Source organism: Saimiri boliviensis, chromosome 5 (genome assembly GCF_048565385.1).
Source record: "Saimiri boliviensis isolate mSaiBol1 chromosome 5, mSaiBol1.pri, whole genome shotgun sequence".
NCBI classification, from domain to species: domain Eukaryota; kingdom Metazoa; phylum Chordata; class Mammalia; order Primates; family Cebidae; genus Saimiri; species Saimiri boliviensis.
The window spans coordinates 124,922,545-124,944,346 of record NC_133453.1 but is presented as its reverse complement, the minus strand read 5'-3'; the positions used below and the strand labels follow the sequence as shown (position 1 = coordinate 124,944,346).

Genomic DNA, 21,802 nt, shown 5'->3' with positions numbered 1-21,802 from the left:
CAGCAGGTTTTGATGGGTTTCATTTGTTCACTCAAGGAATATTTGGCGAGGGCTTGCTGTTTAGCCACCCTCAGTCACAGGCATGAGGCCCGCTGCAGGGCTCAACCCACCCCAGAGCTCCCGAGGCCACCACCCTGAGACCCGCAGCCAGCTGGCTCCGTAACTGCTTTTCAGTTTCCTCCGGGCATTTTCATCCTAGCCCTACCCTGTGCTGGGACCTTCGGGCGATTGCAGGTGGAGAAAGAAGGGATCTCCAGGGAGAAGGTTCTAGATCCTTCTGACTGCCAGCTGGTTTTTTGTTTGTTTGTTTTTGAGACGGAGTTTCGCTCTTGTTACCCAGTCTGGAGTGCAATGGCGCGATCTCGGCTCACCGCAACCTCCGCCTCCTGGGTTCAGGCAATTCTCCTGCCTCAGCCTCCTGAGTAGCTGGGATTACAGGCACCCGCCACCATGCCCAGCTAATTTTTTGTATTTTTAGTAGAGATGGGGTTTCACCATGTTGACCAGGATGGTCTTGATCTCTTGACCTCGTGATCCACCCACCTCTGCCTCCCAAAGTGCTGGGATTACAGGCGTGAGCCACCATGCCCGGCCTGCCAGCTGGTTTTGACTGCCAGCTTTACCTGCTTCCCGAGCTCAGCCAAGGCTGTACATTGGTTTGACGTATATAGGTGGGACATCTTGAGGGGCTGCTGTGCACCAGTCATAGATGAACTGAAAGATTTTCTGGGCCAGGTGCAGTGGCTCATACCTGTAATGCCAGCACTTTGGGAGGCCGAGGCGGGAGGATCGCCTGAGCTCAGGAGTTCAAGACCAGCCTGGGCAACATGGCCAAACCCCGTCTCTACTAAAAATACAAAAAATTAACCAAACGTGGTGGCTCACACCTATAATCCCAGCTACTCAGGAGGCTGAGGCACAAGAATTGCTTGAAACCGGGAGGCAGAGATTGCAGTGAGCCAAGATCTCACCACTGCCCTCCAATCTGGGTGGTGGCGTGAGACTCAATATCTCTAAATAAATAAATAAATAAATAAGAAGAAATAAATGTTTGAAAGATTTTCTGATTTGTAATTGGTTAAGGAAGAAAAACTTTGTCTAAAAATTTGGGACCAGCAGAAGAAAAAAAAAAAAATGTTAGCTCTGGTTTGTAAGCATGGCCTCCTCCAGGCCCTTAAGGAAAAAAATTAGAACAAATCTGCAGCCAGAGTTCAGTTCTGCGTGCCAGCGGGTCCATTTGGTGGGGTCTAGGTTTCTGAAAAACAACTCAGGGACATGTGTTAAGACGTTATCTTTAGTTTCCATAGGGAACATTCCATGTGTACCTTGTGATAATTAGTACCACACTGTATTTCTTTGGCTAGGGTTTTAAGTGACTGTTATTTTCTTGTTTATCAAGTTGCTCATTTGCTTCTCAGGGCAAGCCAGGTACCTGGAATTTCTCTTCAAGGAAATCAAGATTTTCCTTTCTCTCCGTGTTTGGGAGGGTGCCCGGCAGTCTGCCAGGGCAAGGACCAGCCATCAAGGCACGTGCTGAACTTGGGGTTTCTTCCCCACAAGCAGATGCTGGGGCAATGAATGCATCACATTGGAACTCAGCATTTCTTCATCTATTCGACATAGGAAGACGGCGTGGTGGAGTAATTGAAAATTCTGGAGCAGGCTGGGCCCGGTGGCTCACGCCTGTAATCCCAGCCTAGGCGGGCAGATCGCCTGACGTCAGGAGTTCAAACCAGGCTGGCCAATACGGTGAAACCCCGTCTCTACTAAAAATACAAAAATTAGCTGGGCGTGATGCCAGGCGCCTGTAATCCCACCTACTCAGGAGGCTGAGGCAGGAGAACTGCTTGAAACCCAGAGGTGGAGGCTTCGGTGAGCCAAGATCACACCATTGCACTCCAGCATAGGCAACAGAGCAAGACTCCGACTCAAAACAAAAACAGAAAATCTAGAGCAGCAATTGCCAACAGGGTGATTTTGCTCCTCGCCCCAGAGTCTGGACACGTTCTTGGTGGTCACAGTTGAGGAGGCCGGGTGATACTCACATCTGCTAGGTAAAGACCAGAGATGCTGATAAATAGCCCGCAATGCACAGGACAGCCCCCACCACAAAGAGGTATCCAGCCCAAAATGTCAATCATGCCGAGGGTGAGAATCCCCGCTCTAGAGCCAGACTACTCAGGTTCGAATCTCAGCTTCACTGCTTACTAGCCATATGGCCTTAGGCAAGTTACAGACCACTCTGTGCCTCAGTTTTCCCACCTGTCAAATGGCGACAAGAATAGTACCTGCCTTGCAAGGTTGTTGTGAGTATTAAATGAGCTGCTGCAGGTGGGGTGATCATCACATGGCAAGGGCTTGCGAACCATCAGCTGTTTTTCATTCATGAACTGTTTCTAGAGCACTGACTTTGTATCAGGCCTCATTCCAGGCATTGCTGACCTAGTCAGCAAAGCAAACAAGATCCCTGCCCACACAGGCCCATGTTCTCGTGGGCGATGGGGAGTGAGCAATTTTTTTTAAATACCCAAGGAGGCCAGGTGCAGTGGCTCATGCCTGTAATCCCAGCACTCTGGGAGGCCGAGGCAGGCGGGTTGCCTGAGGTCAGGAGCTCGAGACCAGCCTGACCAACATGGAGAAACCCCGTCTCTACTAAAAATACAAAATTAGGTGGCGCATGCCTGTAATCCCAGCTACTCCGGAGACTGAGGCAGAAGAATCGTTTGGACCCGGGAGGTGGAGGTTGCAGTGAGCCAAGATTGCGCCATTGCACTCCAGCCTTGGCAACAAGAGCGAAACTCCATCTCAAACAAAATTAAATAAATAAATAAGATACCCCCAAGATAGGGTGACAAAGACCGCAAGGATGATCAACAACAGGGGAACACAGAGGCTGGCACATCTTGCCTGAAACTTGGATAATGCAAAGCCAGGCACCCATGGTTAAGGAATCTATGAGGTCATCACTCACTCACTCACCCTGAGAGGGGCCAAGGACTTCTCTTAGCAGCCTGCTGGGCAACCCCCAGGCATGGAAATAAAGGAAAATCTTGAATTCCTTCAAATGAACTTCCGGGCACCTAGCTCTCCCTGAGAAACAAATGAGAAACTGATAAGCAAGAAGGTAGCTGTAGCCTGAATCGACAGCCAAGGAAGCTCCAGTCATGGGATATTCCCTCTGGAAACCAGAGATAGATAACCTCTTAATTTATGTGATTTTTCAGAAACCCAGACGCCCCTGGCACGTAGACCACAGGTAAGGGGGAGCCAGGGACTAACCTCTGTCCGCCACCCTGTTCTTCCTGAGGGGCCTGGAGGAGGCCACGCCCACGAGCCGGAGCTAAAGTTCTTTTCTGATGATCCCGAATGTTTAGACAGGGCTTCTCTTCCTTAACCAATAACAAATCAGAAAATCTCTGAGCCCACCTATGACCCATGCCCCCGCCCCAAGGTGCCCAGACTATTTAGGTCCAACCAGTCCACAGCCTCCACATTTTGGGGGGTTTGGTGGTGGGGGTGTTTGAGAACGAGTCTCACTCTGCTGCTCAGGCTGCAGTGCGGTGGCATGATCACAGCTCACTGCAGCCTCAGCCTGCCAGGCTCAAGTGATCCTCTCACCTCAGCCTCCTGAGTAGCTGGGCCCACAGGTGCGTGCCACAGCTGTGGGCCACTGCCCAGTCTGCCTCCATGTATTGATTTATGACATCGCCTGTAACACCTGCCACCCCACCTTTAAAAGCCCTTACTGTAAGCCACGAGGGAGTTCAGGTCTTCAGCATGAGCTGCCTGATTCTCCTTGCTGGATGCCCTGCAATCATTACCTCCCTTTCTCTCTCTGATCGGGCGGGAGGCACTGGGTGATTCTCAGGGGCTTTTTCAGAACCTACACCAGGATGAGGCAAGAGAAACATCCACTCAGGTGTAAAGTTTAAGGGGCTGCCAAAAAAAAAGCAAAAGCAGTATTACTATCGCAATGAGTAGCATTGTATGGCAATGTTTTAAAAAGTCAAAATTTACATTCAAATCCACAATGACCAAAATGCCAAAATAATCCAAGACAGGCTCAATATTTCTGGTGTTCTTCTTTTGCGTCAGTCTTCAAAATGCCAGACACTGGGTTTCTTGGCCCCTTGATCAATGAATTGTAAAACACTGCTAGTTCATGAAACAAAAGAGCACTCCAGGCTCTAGCTGGTTCCTGGGGAGAGAGGCAGTGGGTTTCGTTAGCTTCTCTGTTTACTTGCAGATGTATGCGGTTGGTTGGCTGTTTAGGTTCTCCCCCCACCAACTCTATGAAGGGGTTTTTTTAAGGTCAGCTCAGGTGACAGTTTGCACCTGGCCTATTAGCATTCTTTGGTGTAAGTGGGTTTCACAGTGGCAGACAGTGTCACCTGTTAGCATCTGACTGCCCCTCGACTGGCTTCGTGCTCTTGACTGGGTTTAATGATTAGTCTCTTTCACAACAGTGGCCTTGCAGAGGCCTCACTCGCTGCCAGGCCAGTAGCAAGCTGAAGAGGGAGGTGGTTATTGTCACTGGAGTATGAAGGTGCCACCCACTCACCCTTCAGGCATTTACAAAGCTCCTGTGTGTGCATACCGAGGTAACAAGCATTTAACCGCCTCCTGACCTTCCAAGCCCATGACGCAGCTGAAGAGTGGAAAACCACAAGTCAAATCACATGTGTCTAGCTCCCAGCTCACACAGCTCTCCAGACTCTAGATGAACAGGCGTCCCCAAACTACAGCCCGAAGGCTGCGTGCGGCCCCCTGAGGCCATTTACCCGGCCCCCTGCCGCACTTCAGGAAGGGGCACCTCTTTCATTGGTGGTCAGTGAGAGGAGCACAGTATGTGGCAGCCCTCCAACGGTCTGAGGGACAGTGAACTGGCCCCCTGTGTAAAAAGTTTGGGGATGCCTGCTCTAGATCCTTACAGCCAACCACCTAGAAGCCGTCTCAACGTGGGGGCCCTATTGCCACCTCCAACTCACCCGGACCAAACTGACCTCATCTTCCCCATCACATCCCCGCCCCATCAACACTCCACTCAGTTGTGCAAGCCAGAAACCCAGAGGCCACCCCAACTCCACATGTTTCTCTCCCTTCCCACAAAGGGTCACCACATCCAGTCAATATTAACCTCCTAATTATCTTTCTGATGGAGGCAGGAAGCAGAGGAATTCTAGGCAGACAGGGGCGGGTCCCCAGTAAAACCCCATGTTCCAGCTGAAAAGCCTGAAACTCACAGTCCAAAGTGAGAACTTATATCCTTGTTTGCCTGCTCTCTGCCAATTGGTTCTTTCTGAATAATGTCTTTTTTTACCAATCAAATGTTGCCTTTTCCAAAACTACCTATGGCCCAGCCCACCCCCGATTCTGTGCCCATAAAGACCCCAGATTCAGTCACTAGAGGGGAAGAAGCAAGTTGACTTCAGAGGAATGGCTGGACTTCAAAGGAGAGAAAACGTAACATCAGAGAAGAGCCAGCCAGAGACAGATGAACTTCAAGGAAGATTACCTGCCCAACCCACCCCCTTTCCAGCTCCCCTCTCTGCCAAGAGCCATTTTCACCACCAAATAAAATTCTCTACTTCTACCATTCTTCAAGTGTCTGTGTGACTTCATTCTTCTTGGACTCTGGACAAAAGCTTGGGACCCACTGAATGTGGGTACCCAGAAAAAGCTGTCACACTGGCCCTTTGCCCTTGCTGATGGAGGGCAATCACCCCACACGATGAAGCAAGGGGCTCACTGAGCTGATAACACACCACTGTCCGTGGACAGTGGAGCTAAGAGAGCATTGTAACACGCCATCTGGGGCTTTGGGGGTCACAAGCACCCCCACCTGAGTACCGCTGTGGCACCTCCACAGAGCCCGCTCCTGCTAGTGCTCAAAGCAGCCAACCAGATCTCACACCTGTTCACCCAGGCCTGGTCTGGCCACAGGGTCTGCATGAAGGCCACTCCTGCAAGGCACACAAAATGGCCAGCCAGATCCTGCACTCATGAAGTCAAGTGCTCCCACCCACAAGAGGTTGAGCGTGGTGGGGGGAGTTAACAGGAAACCCTCATCGCAAGTTTCACAACAGGGTTGAGAAAACTCCTTCATCATTTCTGGCCAGGTGACAGCTTGTCATGCCTCTGCCACTCTGAACCAGCCCTTCTCAAACTTTTGGGCCTGGAAGACTGCTCTATACTCTTAAAAAAAACTTACTGAAGACCCTAAAAAGCTTTTATGTAGGTTAGATCTGTGAATATGCAGCTTTGTGCAGTGGCAGTATCATAGCCAATGAGGTTTTCCCGAGGCACCATTATTGCTAATTCGAAAACTTTTCCCCATACCCCGCCATGATGACTTGAAATATAGTCGGCAATGGCAATTTTTGGCAGTCTCTACGGGGACTGAATTAAAAAAAAAAAAAAAAAAATCTGTCAATTGCATTACTAATTGCATTACTGATTGTTGTATTCAAAACTAAAACTAAAACTTAGGGAAGTTTAAATAATTAAACTTTTGTAAAACTGTTGTAAATAATACAACAGTTTTAGTTGTATTCAAACTAAAACTTAGGGAAGTTTAAATAATTGTTCATTGATTTACTTAAAAATAATAACACCACCAATTTTACTTTTGGATATACACCCAAAAGAATTAAAAGAATTAAGGAGATATTGGTACACCCATGTTCATAACAACAGCATTATTCACAATAGCAAAATCATGGATGCGACAGAAGCTTCTATTGACAGATGAAGCAAAATGTGGCACATCTATCCAATGGACCGTCTTATAAAGAAAATAAATTCTGGCACACACTACAATATGAATGAACCTTGAAGACATCATGGTAACTGAAATAAGCCAGTCACAAAAGAACAAATTCTGTATGACACCACTCATATGAAGTACCTAAGTAGTCCAATTCACAGAGACAGAAAGTAAAATGGTGGCTGCCAGGGGCTGAGGGAGTTATTGTTTGACGAATATAGAGTTTCAGTTTTGCAAGGTGAAAAGAATTCTGTAAATGGACGGTAGTGGTAGCTGCGCAATAATGTAAATTCCTTAATGCCACTGAAAGCACTTTGGGAGGCCGAGGTGGGTGGATCATGAGGTCAAGAGATCGAGACCATCCTGGTCAACATGGTGAAACCCCATCTCTACTAAAAATACAAAACAAAAAATTAGCTGGGCATGGTAGCACATGCCTGTAATCCCAGCTACTCAGGAGGCTGAGGCAGGAGAATTGCCTGAACCCAGGAGGCAGAGGTTGCGGTGAGCCGAGATCGCGCCATTGCACTCCAGCCTGGGTAACAAGAGCAAAACTCCGTCTCAAAAAAAAAAAATGGTTAAGACCAGGCATGGCTGCTCATGCCTATAATCCCAGCCTTTTGGGAGGCCAAGGTGGGCGGATCGCTTGAGGTCAGGAGTTTAAAATCAGCCTGGACATAATGGCAAAACCCTGTCTCTACTAAAAATACAAAAATTGGCCAGGTGCAGTGGCTTACGTCTGTAATCCCAGCACTTTGGGGGGCTGAGGTGGGTGAATCATGAGGTCAGGCGTTCAAGACCAGCCTGGCCAACATGGTGAAGCCTCATCTCTGCTAAAAATACAAAAATTAGCTGGGCATGGTGGCATGCACCTATAGTCCCAGCTATTCAGGAGGCTGTGGCAGGAGAATCGCTTGAATCCACGAGGCAGAGGTTGCAGTGAACAGAGATAGTGCCACTGCACTCCAGCTTGGGCAATGGAGCAAGACTGTCTCAAAAAAAAAAAAAAAAAAGGATAAGATGGTATATTTTATGTTATATGTATTTTACCACAACAAAAATTTTAAATAACAATAACAAACCTACAATACATAATGTATTCTGCATTAACTTTTCAAAATAAAAAATAACCGTTTTCCAAAACAAATAATTCAGTGAGAAAAATGGTCATTTTACATTTTTACAAATCTCTTCAATATCTGGCTTAATAGAATCAGCTGCTTCCGCATTCAATCAGCTCTGATATCACAAGTCATGTAAATTTTGGAAAACTACTGCGTGTTCATGAGAGAAGAAGAAGGGGAAGGACAGATTATGTCTTTTTTTTTTTTTTTTTTTTTTTTGAGGCAGAGTTTCGCTCTTGTTGCCCAGGCTGGAGTGCAATGGCGCGATCTTGGCTCACCGCAACCTCCGCCTCCTGGGTTCAGGCAATTCTCCTGCCTCAACCTCCTGAGTAGCTGGGATTACAGGCACGTGCCACCATACCCAGCTAATTTTTTGTATTTTTAGTAGAGACGGGGTTTCACCATGTTGACCAGGATGGTCTTGATCTCTCGACCTCGTGATCCACCCGCTTCAGCCGCCCAAAGTGCTGGGATTACAGGCTTGAGCCATCGTGCCCGGCCCAATAATGTCTTAATATTGGTAGAGAAATTGTCTCTACCTCACAAACACCTTTTGAAAACCACCGCTCTGCCCCAAACCTTGACCAGACTTGTGTAATCTTTTTTTTTTTTTTCCTCTGGAGACACAGTCTCGCTCTATCCCTTAGGCTGGAGGGCTGTGGCACCATCATGGCTCACTGCAACCTCTGCCTCCTGGGCTCAAGTGATTGTCATGCCTCAGCCTCCTGAGTAACAAAGATTATAGGCACACACCACTGCATTTGGCTAATATTTTTATTTTTAGTAGAGACCAGGTTTCAGCACATTGGCCAGTCTGGTCTTGAACTCGTGACCTCAGATGAGCCACCCGCCTCAGCTTCCCAAAGTGCTGGGATTACAAGCATGAGCCATCGTGCCCAGCTAGACTTGTGCAATCTTGCCCTCTCAACCTCTTAGGCTCTCTACGTCCTTTCGTGGGCATTAATCTTCCTTCCAATCCTTTTCCAGCTACAGCCAAAGTGATCTTGCCAAACACTAATCTGATCACATTACTCATCTCCCTTAAATTCTCTAAGGGCATCCTATTCCCCTTAGGATAAAGTTCAAAATCCTCAAAGTGGTTTCCAAAGAGGAGACCTCCTCTCTCCCTTGCTTCCTGGGCTCCAGCCAACAAACCTTCACTCTGTTTCCAACCAAGCTTCTTTCTACCTCCAAGCCGTCACACATGCTATTCCCACTTTTCTTCAATATGTATCCATCTTTCAGATGGTCTTTTAAGACACTACACCTGCCGAGCGCGGTGGCTCAAGTCTGTAATCCCAGCACTTTGGGAGGCCGAGGCGGGTGGATCACGAGGTCAAGAGATCGAGACCATCATGGTCAACATGGTGAAACCCCGTCTCTACTAAAAATACAAAAATAATTAGCTGGGCATGGTGGCACGTGCCTGTAATCCCAGCTACTCAGGAGGCTGAGGCAGGAGAATTGCCTGAACCCAGGAGGCGGAGGTTGCAGTGAGCCGAGATCGCGCCATTGCACTCCAGCCTGGGTAACAAGAGCGAAACTCCGTCTCAAAAAAAAAAAAAAAGCCGGGCGCGGTGGCTCAAGCCTGTAATCCCAGCACTTTGGGAGGCCGAGGCGGGTGGATCACAAGGTCAAGAGATCGAGACCATCCTGGTCAACATGGTGAAACCCCGTCTCTACTAAAAATACAAAAAAAAAATTAGCTGGGCATGGTGGCGCATGCCTGTAATCGCAGCTACTCAGGAGGCTGAGGCAGGAGAATTGCCTGAACCCAGGAGGCGGAGGTTGCGGTGAGCCGAGATCGCGCCATTGCACTCCAGCCTGGGTAACAAAAGCGAAACTCCCTCTCAAAAAAAAAAAAAAAAAAAAGACGCTACACCTCTCATGCCTACTTCTTTTCCTTACATAATTTGTTACTTAATTCCTGTCTTCTTCAAGAAAGCATAAACTCCACAAGGGCAAAAACCTGGCTGTTTTATTCATCGTTGCTGGTATATTGTGAAAGTCCGCAGTGAAGTTTTATCGAATACATCAATCAGGTCGTTTCTATTCAAAATGTGACTCCTAAACTAGCAACATCTGGACGGCCTGGGAGTTTATTAGAAAGGCAGTATCTCAGGTAACAACTAGAATTCCTGAATCAGAATCTGCATTTTCTTTTTTGAGACAGAGTCTCACTCTGTCACCCAGTGCAGTGGTGCAATCTCAGCTCACTGCAACCTCCGCCTCCCTGGTTCAAGCAATTCCCCTGCCTCAGCCTTCCGAGTATGCGTGGGATTACAGGCGCACACCACCACACCTGGCTGAATTTTTTATATTTTTAGTAGAGACAGGGTTTTACCACGTTGGCCAGACTGGTCACAAATCCCTGACCTCAGGCAATCCTCCCACCTCGGCCTCCCAAAGTGCTGGGATTACACTGCATCCGGCCCAGAATCTGCATTTTATCAACATTCCCAGGTGATTTGTATACACGTAACCATTTGAGAAGCACTAGTACCATATTGTAAAACAGCTAGATGCTGTCTCAAAAAAAAAAAAAAAAAGGAAAAGAAAAAGCCTCCCACAGGTGCCCCACTGTAACCCTCCCCTATAGAAAAACTCTATAAAACTAACACACACGCACAAGCCTTGAGGAACAGCCGATCCTTTTTCTTTCTTAGTTCTGGCTCCCTTGTGCATGGAGTAAAATAAACTTTCTTTGCTGCCGTGTCTGGTGATCTCTCTTGACTTCTATCCTGGGAGATTATAAGAACCCAGGTTGCCACTAACAAAAACCCCACCACACCTGACTCGACATGGTGGGCACCATCATCCCCATGTTGCCGATGAGGAAACCAAGACTGTTGCACAGCAAGTGCCCAATCAAAGTGAATAATAAACATCAGAGCGAGGATCTCCTGTCAGGTTCACCTTCTCTTCCCATTCCCTGCCTTCATCAAAGCTGTTCCCTCCACCCTGGTCTCCTTTTTTGCTCTTTTATGCTTTTCCGAATCCCATTCTTCCTCAAATGTGCTTCCTCCAGGAAGCCTTTTCTGATTTTCTCCCAGCCAAGGGCTTCATCTGTAGCCATTTCAGGTCGATACCTGATGGCACAGACCCATGTCGCTTCCCTCACATGAGATTCCACATGGGCCAGGGAAGTCTGAGCCGGCTGGTGTCTCACGCAGCTCCCTGCTCCATGTCAGACCCATGAGAGACGCTCAGGAATCAGGTCTGATTCAAAGTGGGGCTCCATGAAAAAGGAGATAAGGTGGACTTTATCCAAATCATAACCTCTGTGCGTCAAAGGACATCATTAGGAAAACGAAAGGGCAATCTACATCATGGCAGAAAATATTTGCAAATCAAATATCTCACAAGGGTTTAGTATTCAGAATACACAGAGAACCCCTGTAACTCAACAACAAAAACACAAACAACCCAATTAAAAATCAATTAGCCAGGGGTGGTGGTGGACACCTGTAATCCCAGCTACTCGGGAGGGTGAGGCAGGAGAATCGCTTGAACCCAGGAAGCAGAGGTTGCGGTGAGCCAAGATCACGCCATTGCACTCCAGCCTGGGCAATAGAGTGAAAACTCCATCAAAAAAAAAAAAAAAAAAAAAAGGACAAAAGATCTGAACAGATATTTTTCCAGAGAAAATGTGCAAATGGACAACAAGCACCTAAGACGATGTTCAGTACCACAGGTCCGTAGGGAAATATACATGAAAACCACAATGAGATACAGCTTCATGCCCGTTAGAAGTGTTATGATCTAAAACAAACAAAAATGGAAAATAAAAAGTGTTGGTAAGGATCTGGAAAAACAGGAAGCCTCACACATTGCTGGTGGAAATGTTAAATGTGAAAAAATAGCCTGGTGGTTTCTCAAAAAATAGTTACCATATGATCCAGCAATTCCACTCCCAGGCTTATATTCAAGAGAAATGAAAACGTCTCTACATAGAAACTTATATGCAAAAGTGGATAGCAGAATAATAGCCAAAAGGTGAAAAGAGCCCAACTGTCCATCAACAGATGAGTGGATTTAAAAAAAAACGTGGCATAGGCCAGGTGCTAGGATCACACCTGTAATCCTAGCACTTTGGGAGGCTGATGCTGACGGTGAATTGCTTGAGCTCAGGAGTTCCAGACCAGCCTGGGCAACACGGCAAAAATGTGTCTCTACGAAAAGTACAAAAATTAGCTGACCATGGTGGGGAGTGCCTGTGGTCCCAGCTACTCGGGAGACTGAGGTGGGATCACCTGAGCCTGGGAGTTGGAGGCTTCAGTGAGCTATGACGGTACCGTCACATTCCTGCCTAGGCAACAGAGGGAGACGCTGTCTCAAAAACAAAAGCAGGTCCCGTCTCACTAAAAATACAAAAATTAGCTGGACAAGTGGCATGCACCTGTAATCCCAGCTACTCAGGTGGCTGAGGCAGGACAATCACTTGAACTTAGGAGGCAGAGGTTGCAGAGAGCTGAGATTGCATCACTGCACTCCAGGCTGGGCGACAGAGCGAGCCTCCGTCTCAAAACACACACACACACACACACACACACACACACACAACGTAGTGTAGCCATACAATAAAATATTAATCAGCTTTACAAAGAAATAGGTACTAATGCATGCTCTAACTTGGGGGAAACTAGGAAACATGCTAAGTGAAAGAAGAGAGACACAAAAGGTCTCATCGTATGATTCCTCTTCCATGGAAGTGTCCAGAATAGGCAGATCCACAGAGACAGAAAGCCAGTTAGTGGGTGCCAGGGAAATGGGGTGGGGAGAGGGGAATGAGGAATAATTAGTTCATGGGTATGAGGTGTTCTTTGCAGGTGATGAAAAAGTTTGGAAACTAGAGCGAGATGATGGTTACACAACATTATAAACGCACTGAACATCACTGAATTACACGCTTTAAAATGGTTAATTTCATGCTCTGTGAATTTTGCCTCAACAAAGCAAGAGGAACACTAGCTCTCACTGGCTGCTCATTCACAAAGTGCTTCAGATGTGATCAGGAGATCGTTTAGATTCGCTAATGGGATAACTCTGAATTACATACCTTAAAATGGTCAAGTATATGTTTTATGAATTTCACTTTAATTTTTTTAAAGTGAAAGGCAGAAACAACGAGAGAAAGAGATTGGGGAGGGAGAGCTTCTCAGAGGAAGGGTCTCAAACTGGTTCTTGAAGGAATAGAGGAAACCCAGGGTTTCTGGAGAGAAGAGGGGCCAGGGAGACCCAGATGAGGTAGGCTGTCAGTGACGGGTCGAGCTGCAGTGGGATGAGGAGTCCAGGGATAGAGGGGCCCCTGGGGACAGCCGGGACAGGATGCAGAGGCAAGTGGCGGGGGGTTGGGCCTGGGTGTGGGGCTGGGGTTGTGAGTGGCTGGTCCCCGAAGCGTGCAAGAGGACTTGGTGGTGAATCTCGTAGGCGCTCTTCTGACCTGGCCTGATTCCATTGCATTCAGTCAAGCCCTTATCAGCCCTGTTTGCTTGTTTACCGTGCAAATTACTGCCCAGATCAGACCAAGTGACTCATGACCCAGAAAGAGTCAAGGCCCTTCTCATTGCCAGGAAGGGGAGTTGGGAATGTCCCGCTCAGGTGGAGCGGGTCCAGGCAAACTTGCAATCCTCTCCGGGGACCAGGTGTCTCCATGGCCCCAACTGTGGGTTTCTCTTTGTTCCCTCCAAACCTTGCACCCACCTGCAAACACCATCCACCACTTTTTTTCTTTGCTTCTCTCGAGAGCCTTCTCAAGGCACCCACAAGCCTAATCCAGCACCTCCAAACGTCTCTAATCCAGGCCCTTCAAACGTCACCTTCGATGCCATAAGCCTTTTACCATCTGACTCAAAATAGACAGTCACAACTACTGCTACCGCGGCCGTTCGTGCTGTGCTGCAGAGAGCCAGGCTCTGTGTCTGAGCACTGACATGTGAGTGTGTTCCATGTCACTGAAGATCCAGGAAACCAGGGCAGTGATTTTCAAAATACACCACCAGTGCGGCGTGGGCACTGAACCACTCAGACTAACGGCTAAACAGGTACAAACTAGCTGAAGATCAGTCAGCTGCAGGAAACCCTGAAAGTCATGAGGATTAAACAGGAGTGTGTGGTGCAAATTATCAATGCAGAGGTTCAGGAAGAGGAAGTTTCCGTAGAGGAGCAATTCAACTGTGGTGAAATTTGGAACGGGTTGGGGAGGGTGTGGCTGAGAAAGAGGAGGGGTGGGGGGAAGGATTGAGGTGGGGCTGTGCCCAGGACGGGAAGTAGATCTCTGAACTGATGCTGAGTGCAGTGGTGGTGGGCATTATAAGCAAGATAAGGACATATCACAAAGGGTCTTAAGTGCAAGGCAAAGGAGTATAGGCTGTGAACATTTGTGAACAAGGAGAGACTGAATGAGGCCAAGGAAAGAAAACAACTGGGGTCTATAACTATGGGATTCAGAACTCCTGCCTAGGAACCCTACCTCCCCCAGAGGCAGGAATTGGGCCAAGTAAGCTGGGATAAGTTCACACTGCACAGGAGTGTGCAGCTTGCAGAAAAGTCCAGAAACAGGGCCAGGACTAGGGTGAGAGAAATGAGGCATATTACCGAGGTGCAAAATTTAAGGGAATGCCCAAAAACACAGTAATCAAGAGATAAATACTATTTGAATGCAATATTTTTAAAAATGAAAAGTTAATGCAAAATTTAAAAAAAACACATGGTGAGTACAACATCACATTTTTAAATACATATGGGATCGGGCCGGGTGCGGTAGCTCACACCTGTAATCATAGCGCTTTGGGAGGCCAAGGTGGGCAGATCACCTGAGGTCAGGAGTTCCAGACCAGCTTGGCCAACATGGTGAAACCCCATTCCTGCTAAAAATACAAAAATTAGCCAGGCGTGGTGGTGCGTGCCTGTAGTCCCAGCTACTCGGGAGGCTGAGGTAGGAGAATTGCTTGAACGTGGGAGGCGGAGGTTGCAGCGAGCCGAGATCATGCCATTGCACTCCAGCCTGGGCAACAAGAGCGAAACTCCATCTCAAAATTAACTAACTAAATAAATAAATAAGGGATCCTACTTTGCACGTGCACAGCGTAACCTCACTGCTTCGCCCTCATCCTGGCTGTGATGAAACACCAGCTTTTCCTTGGCTGTGGGTGCAGCATTTTCAGGGTGTGGCCAAGGAGGCGGCGTACTCCGTGTTCTCTGACTTTCCGGGGGACAAACAGTGCCTTCTCATCCGATCAATGGAAGTTTTTCAGGCTGGACTTCTCCAACCCACAACCAAGGGAAGACCAAGGTGACAAGGTGGGACACCTCCTGGCTGACAGAACAAGAGGCTCAGATTCACGTGACAAGCCAACTGACACTGCTTTGGTGGCTGAACCTCCTTAATGCAGACTTACACCCCTACTGTATTCACGACCTTTCCCCACTTTACAAACTTTGGTCACTTATCACCGAATCCATCTATCCCTCCTTCCACTCTTCCATCCACCAATAAAGCTGTTTGTCCATCTTGCCGCAGGCAGGGCTGTCTATCCAGCCATCTCGCCTTCTGTCCATTCATCCGTACATGTGTCCACACAGCCAGGCACCCAACACCCGAGCCAATGCGCTACCCACCTACCATGTAAAATCAGCCCGTGGATGTGGAAGGAGTCTCACCTCCTACCGGCAGGTCTACTTAGCTTCTCCAAGTCTCGATTTCTTCATCTGAAAATTGAGTATGTGTATGATCATAAGAGCCTTCACAGGGTTGTTATGAGCGTGAAATAACAAAATTCTACGTGAACGGTGGCTATGATATTGCTATGGCACAAAAATGAATGGAACAAAGGGCCTAGCTCATCTGCTACAATGTCGGCTCTGACCAGTGATCTGGAAAACCAGTCAAAGGTGAAGTTAACAGTTGGGGGGAAGGGGGTGATAAACATCTGTTATCCTTTTTGTTATCCTCAGATTTGATTTAAGAAAAAGAATAGGCCAGGCGCGGTGGCTCAAGCCTGTAATCCCAGCACTTTGGGAGGCAGAGGCGGGTGAATCACGAGGTCAAGAGATCGAGACCATCCTGGTCAACATGGTGAAACCCCGTCTCTACTAAACATGTAAAAAATTAGCTGGGCATGGTGGCGCGTGCCTGTAATCCCAGCTACTCAGGAGGCTGAGGTAGGAGAATTGCCTGAACCCAGGAGGCGGAGGTTGCGGTGAGCCGAGATCGCGCCATTGCACTCCAGCCTGGGTAACAAGAGCGAAACTCCGTCTCAAAAAAAAAAAAAAAAAGAAAAAGAATAAATGGCCCGGCACTGTGGCTCACACCTGTAATCCCAACACTCTGGGGGGCCGAGGCGGGCAGATCACCTGAGGTCAGGAGTTTGAGACCAGCCTGATCAACATGAAGAAACTCCCTCTACTAAAAATACAAAATTAGCCTGGCGTGGTGGCGCAGGCCTGTAATCAGCTATTCGGGAGGCTGAGGCAGAATTGCTTAAACCTGAGAGGCGGAGGTTGCGGTGAGCCAAGATCACACCATTGCACTCCAGGCTGGGTAACAAGAGCAAAACTCTGTCTCAACAACAACAAAAAGAATGAATTAATGTGGGGCAGGTAATGACTATGGCAGCTGGCAGGAGGCATTCTGCTCGAGGGCATTGACTGCAGACTCCAGGAGCTGTGGTTGGTGAACTCCTGCTGATGTTTCTGGGAATTCTAGACCTGGAATCTCTGGAAAGTACTTGCTCCCACGGGCAGACGCTGTGGAGTAGAACTCCGCACTCAGGTAGCCTGGGATTCAAATCCCACTCTCTTACTTACTTGTGTGGCCTTAGACAATATACTTAAGTGCCTAAACTACCTCATCCATACAATGGGGATTTAAAAAGTGAAGCTTTGGCCAGGGGCGGAGTGGGGGCTCACGCCTGTAATCCTAACACTTCGGGAGCCCAAGGCAGGTGGATTGCCCGGGCTCAGGAAGTCAAGACCCGCCCGAGCAACATGGTGAAACCCCATCTCTACTAAAATACCAAAAATTACCTGGGCACAGTGGTGGGCACCTGTAATCCCAGGGAGGCTGAGGCAGGAGAATCGCTTGAACCCGGGAGGCGGAGGTTGTAGTAAGCCGAGATCGCGCCATTGCGCTCCAGCCTGGGCGACAGAGCGAGACTCCATCTCCAAAAAATAAATATAAATAAATAAAAAGTGAAGATTCACCAAGTTTGTGTGACGCGCTTGGAGCAGAATCCAACACATCTCCCAAGAAGAGGGCACGACTCCGACCATGGGTAGGCCTGCTCACTGCTCCTGGCCTGCCAGCCTCCGTACGCACCAGACCTTCAGACCAGTGAGGCACCTGCACAAATGTATCCTATGGAAGTTCTGTAAGTCAGAAGAAGCCCACGTGGACCTGGATGGTTCCCTGGAGGCTCTGGGAGAGAATCTGCTCCCAGGCTCATTTAGAGTGCTGGTAGATCGCAGTTCCTTGCTGGTGCAGGACTCCGGTCCTGGTTTCCTTGCTGGCTGTCACTGGGGTTATTTCCAGCTTCTAGAGGTTGCCTGTGTACCTTGGCTTTGGGCCCCCTTAAAAGCCAGGAGAGGCAGATAGGGTCTTTCTCATGATTCAGAGCTCTCTGACCCACCCCCCACCTCATCCCTCCTCTGACGTCTCTGACTGCCCCTGCCTCATCTCTCTGACTTCTTGCTCTTCTGCTTCTAAAAGCCCACATGACGCCGGGCGCGGTGGCTCAAGCCTGTAATCCCAGCACTTTGGGAGGCCGAGGCGGGTGGATCACGAGGTCAAGAGATCGACACCATCCTGGTCAACATGGTGAAACCCCGTCCCTACTAAAAATACAAAACATTAGCTGGGCGTGGTGGCACGTGCCTGTAATCCCAGCTACTCAGGAGGCTGAGGCAGGAGAATTGCCTGAACCCGGGAGGCGGAGGTTGTGGTGAGCCGAGATCGCGCCATTGCACTCCAGCCTGGGTAACAAGAGCGAAACTCCGTCTCAAAAAAAAAAAAAAAAAAAAAAAGCCCACATGATTCCATAGGGCCCCTCGGATAACCCAGGATAATCCTATTTAAAGTCAGCTGATTCAAATATCTGCAAATCCATCTGCAAAGTCCTCCAGGGCGGTCACTAGATTGTGTTTGAGTGAATCACCAGGGAACGGGAGGCTTTCGAGTTCTGCGCACCAGCCCTGGTCCGGCCAAGACTGTGCCAGCAGCTTCAGTCCTCAGCCTCGTTTCTGCAGAGGTGCAGAGGACTGGAACCATGGAGAAGCCCTCACAGAGGTGACAGCCGGCTGAGGCCACAGAGGCAGACAAACTCACCATGGACGTGCGTGCAGGTAGCAAAAGGCAAAAAGCACACGACCAAGCGTCAGAAGGGGCCGGGCACGGTGGCTCACGTCTGTAATCCCAGCACTTTGGGAGGCCGAGGCGGGCAGATCACAAGGTCAAGAGATCGAGACCATCCTGGCTAACATGATAAAACCCTGTCTCTACTAAAAATACAAAAAAAAAAATGGTGTGGTGGCACTCACTTGTGGTCCCAGCTACTCGGGAGGCTGAGGTGGAAGAATCGCTTGAACCCAGGAAGCGGAGGTTGCAGTGAGCTGAGATTGCACCACTGTACTCCAGCCTGGTGACAGAGCAAAACTCCGTCTCAAAAAAAAAAAAAAAAAAAAAAAAAAGCATCAAAAAAGCCCACGCATGGAGTGGGGTGGATCACTATTCTGGTGCCATGCTCAGGGCGAGGCATTTTACCTATAACTATATTTAAACCACATGACTGTATCTAACTACCCTAGAAAGCAGGGACACTTGCTCCATTTTACAACTGAGAAAACTGAGGCCTGACGGGATGGGGGAACCACTTACTAGGTCACACAGTGAATCTGTAGTAGGGCAAACATCGGCCTCCAACTAACCAGGTCAGTGCCCTCCACATCCCAGCACCGCAGGGGCCCTGGCCTGCTGGAACGATCCACAGAGGAGGGTCACCGGGGACCCAGTGCAGGGGGCAGCCCTGGGCCTCAGGTCTAATATGCAGAGCTTTCGATTCTGGCATCCTCCAAGTGGCCGGGATGGGCAGGGGGTGAAGCATTCCGGACACACCTGAAGGGCAGGACAGCTGCCTGGAGAGGACGCCTTTATCCCAAGGCCAGCTACTCATCTTCAAAATAGTAACCATGCAGGGTCTTTACTGAGACATTTGCCTCAAAGCACAGAGGGGTTGGTCACACCCAAGGGGCATCCAGACGGGGATGGAGTCACAACCTAACAAAGACCTGCTTTCTCTGAAAAACAAAAAAAGTGCCTGCTGGAGCTGACCCCTGATTCCCTGGAGATTCTGTGTCCACGTGCCGCACCTGTCGAAGGAGAGGAGACAGACTGTCGGAGAGGCACTTTAACTGCGGATTTTTATTTATTTATTTATTTATTTATTTATTTTATGGCATTTTCGGTTTTGGGGTACATGTGAAGAACATGCAGGATTGTTGCGTAGGTACACACATGGCAGTGTGATTTGCTGCCTTCCTCCCCATCACCTGTATCTGGCATTTCTCCCCATGCTATCTCTCCCCACCTCCCCACCCCCCGCTGACCCACCCCGATTTCCCCCCAACGGACCCCAGTGTGTAGTGCTCCCCTCCCTGTGTCCATGTGTTCTCATTGTTCAACACCCGCCTATGAGTGAGAACAGGCGGTGTTTGATTTTCTGCTCTTGTGTCAGTTTGCTGAGAATGATGGTTTCCAGGTTCATCAATGTCCCTACTAAGGACACGAAAAAAAACAAACAAGCCCATTCAAAAGTGGGCAAAGGATATGAACAGACACTTTTCAAAAGAAGACATACAGGAGGCCAAAAAACATGTGGAAAAAATGCTAATCATCACTGGTCATCAGAGAAATGCAAATCAAAACTACATTGAGATACCATCTCACGCCAGTTAGAATGGCGATCATTAAAAAATCTGGAGACAACAGATGCTGGAGAGGATGTGGAGAAATAGGAACACTTTTACACTGTTGGTGGGAGTGTAAATTAGTTCAACCATTGTGGAAGACAGTGTGGCGATTCCTCAAGGACCTAAAAATAGAAATTCCATTTGACCCAGCAGTCCCATTACTGGGTATATATCCAAAGGATTACAAATCATTCTGCTGTAAGGACACGTGCACACGAATGTTCATTGCAGCACTGTTTACAATAATGGCAGATTTCTGAGCCCTACCCAGACCCACTAGGTCAAGTCCCAGGAAGGAAGTCCAGGAATCTGCTTCCCCAGGTGCCTGAGAGGTAGAGTCAGGGCTAGAACTTCAGGCGATGAAACCAGTAGGAAAGGAGCCATGAGAGAGCTCAGATCTGCTTCCAGTCACAGGTTGGAAAGAGACACATTTTTCTTAAAGAGAAGGCAGGACACAGAGGCTCACACTTCTAATCCCAGCACTTTAGAGGCTGAGGCAGGAGGACTGCTAGAGCCCAGGAGTTTGAGACCCCATCTCTACTAAAAATACAAAAAAACTAGCTGAGCGTGATGGTATGAGCCTGTGGTCCCAGCTACTCCAGAGGCTGAAGTGGGAGGATCTCCTGAGCCTGGGAGGTTGAGGCTGCGGTGAGCTGGGATGGTGCCACTGCACTCCAACCGGGGAACAACAGAGCCAGGCTCAGTCTCTAAACAAACAAATAAACAAAATTTTAAAACAGAGCAAGACCAGAGCAGAAAGCACTGCAGTAGGTCAAGGCTGGGTTCAGACACTCTCTGCACATAGACTGGGAAAGTCACAGTCTACTCTTGGAGCCTCGGTTTCCTCATCTGTAAAATGGGGGAGTCAACAACATGCTACTTTGCAAGGTGATGATGTGAGTGAAGAACAGGGCGCTACTGGGCACTCGGGGCTGCGCACAGGTGGGTCTGAATCTCCCTCTCCTCACCCAAAGCAGCGATGGCGCAGGCTCCTCAGCCTGGAATGCCCGTTCTTCTGTCTCACCCAGACCCTTACATACCACCTTCTCCAGCTTTGCAAACTACAGAGAACAGCCCTTCAGCTCTTAATGTAACTTCCTCAGCGGAAAGACTAAACCGTCTATTGAGGGGCAAACAACTCACAAGGAGGTCATCTAGCTTCTCCAGTTGTAAGTCCATTCCAAGCAGAAGGGACAGCCAGGGGAAGGTGGTCAACCAAGGCAGGGAGACGTGGGGAGTGCAGGAGGAAGTCCAAGGTGGGAACAGGCAGGGACATGGGGGTCCCATGGGGGTGCGAGGTGGACACAGGCAGGGACATGGGGGTGCGAGGCGGGGACAGGCAGGGACATGGGGGTGCGAGGTGGGGACAGGCAGGGACATGGGGGTGCGAGGTGGGGACAGGCAGGGACATGAGGGTGCGAGGTGGGGACAGGCAGGGACATGAGGGTGCGAGGCGGGGACACGCAGGGACATGGGGGTGCGAGGTGGGGACAGGCAGGGACGGGGGTGCGAGGTGGGAACAGGCAGGGACATGGGGGTGCAAGGTAGGGACACGAGGGACATGGGGGACGTGGGGATGGCCACAGGCTGGAAGAGGAGGTCGGGCTGAGACCTGCCCCACCGTGCGGTGCCAGGCAGTCCAGGCAAAGCGAGGACTCGGTCAGTCCTGACGCCCAGACAGGGCCTTCCTCCCAGAGGAGACGTGGGAGCGACGCGGCCCGGCCGTAGGTGGGAGAGCGGGCGGGTTAATCGGAGTCGCCCCTCCCGCGAGCCCGGCGGAGGGGAGCCTCGCACACCCGCCCCACCCCGCCCGCGCTCGCCCCGCCCCGTCATTGCCCCGCCCCGTCATCGCCCCGCCCCGTCATCGCCCCGCCCCGTCATCGCCCCGCCCCGTCATCGCCCCGCCCCGTCATCGCCCCGCCCCGTCATCGCCCCGCCCCGTCATCGC

The 21,802-nt window shown here is 49.4% G+C and overlaps 1 non-coding gene across 1 annotated transcript; it reads left to right on the top strand.

The window, feature by feature from the left end:
* Positions 1-6,257: 6,257 nt before the first annotated feature.
* On the top strand, positions 6,258-6,399 carry LOC120368224 (U4 spliceosomal RNA). The gene has a single exon (XR_005582418.1). It is a non-coding gene; the product is annotated as a U4 spliceosomal RNA (small nuclear RNA).
* Positions 6,400-21,802: the final 15,403 nt, after the last annotated feature.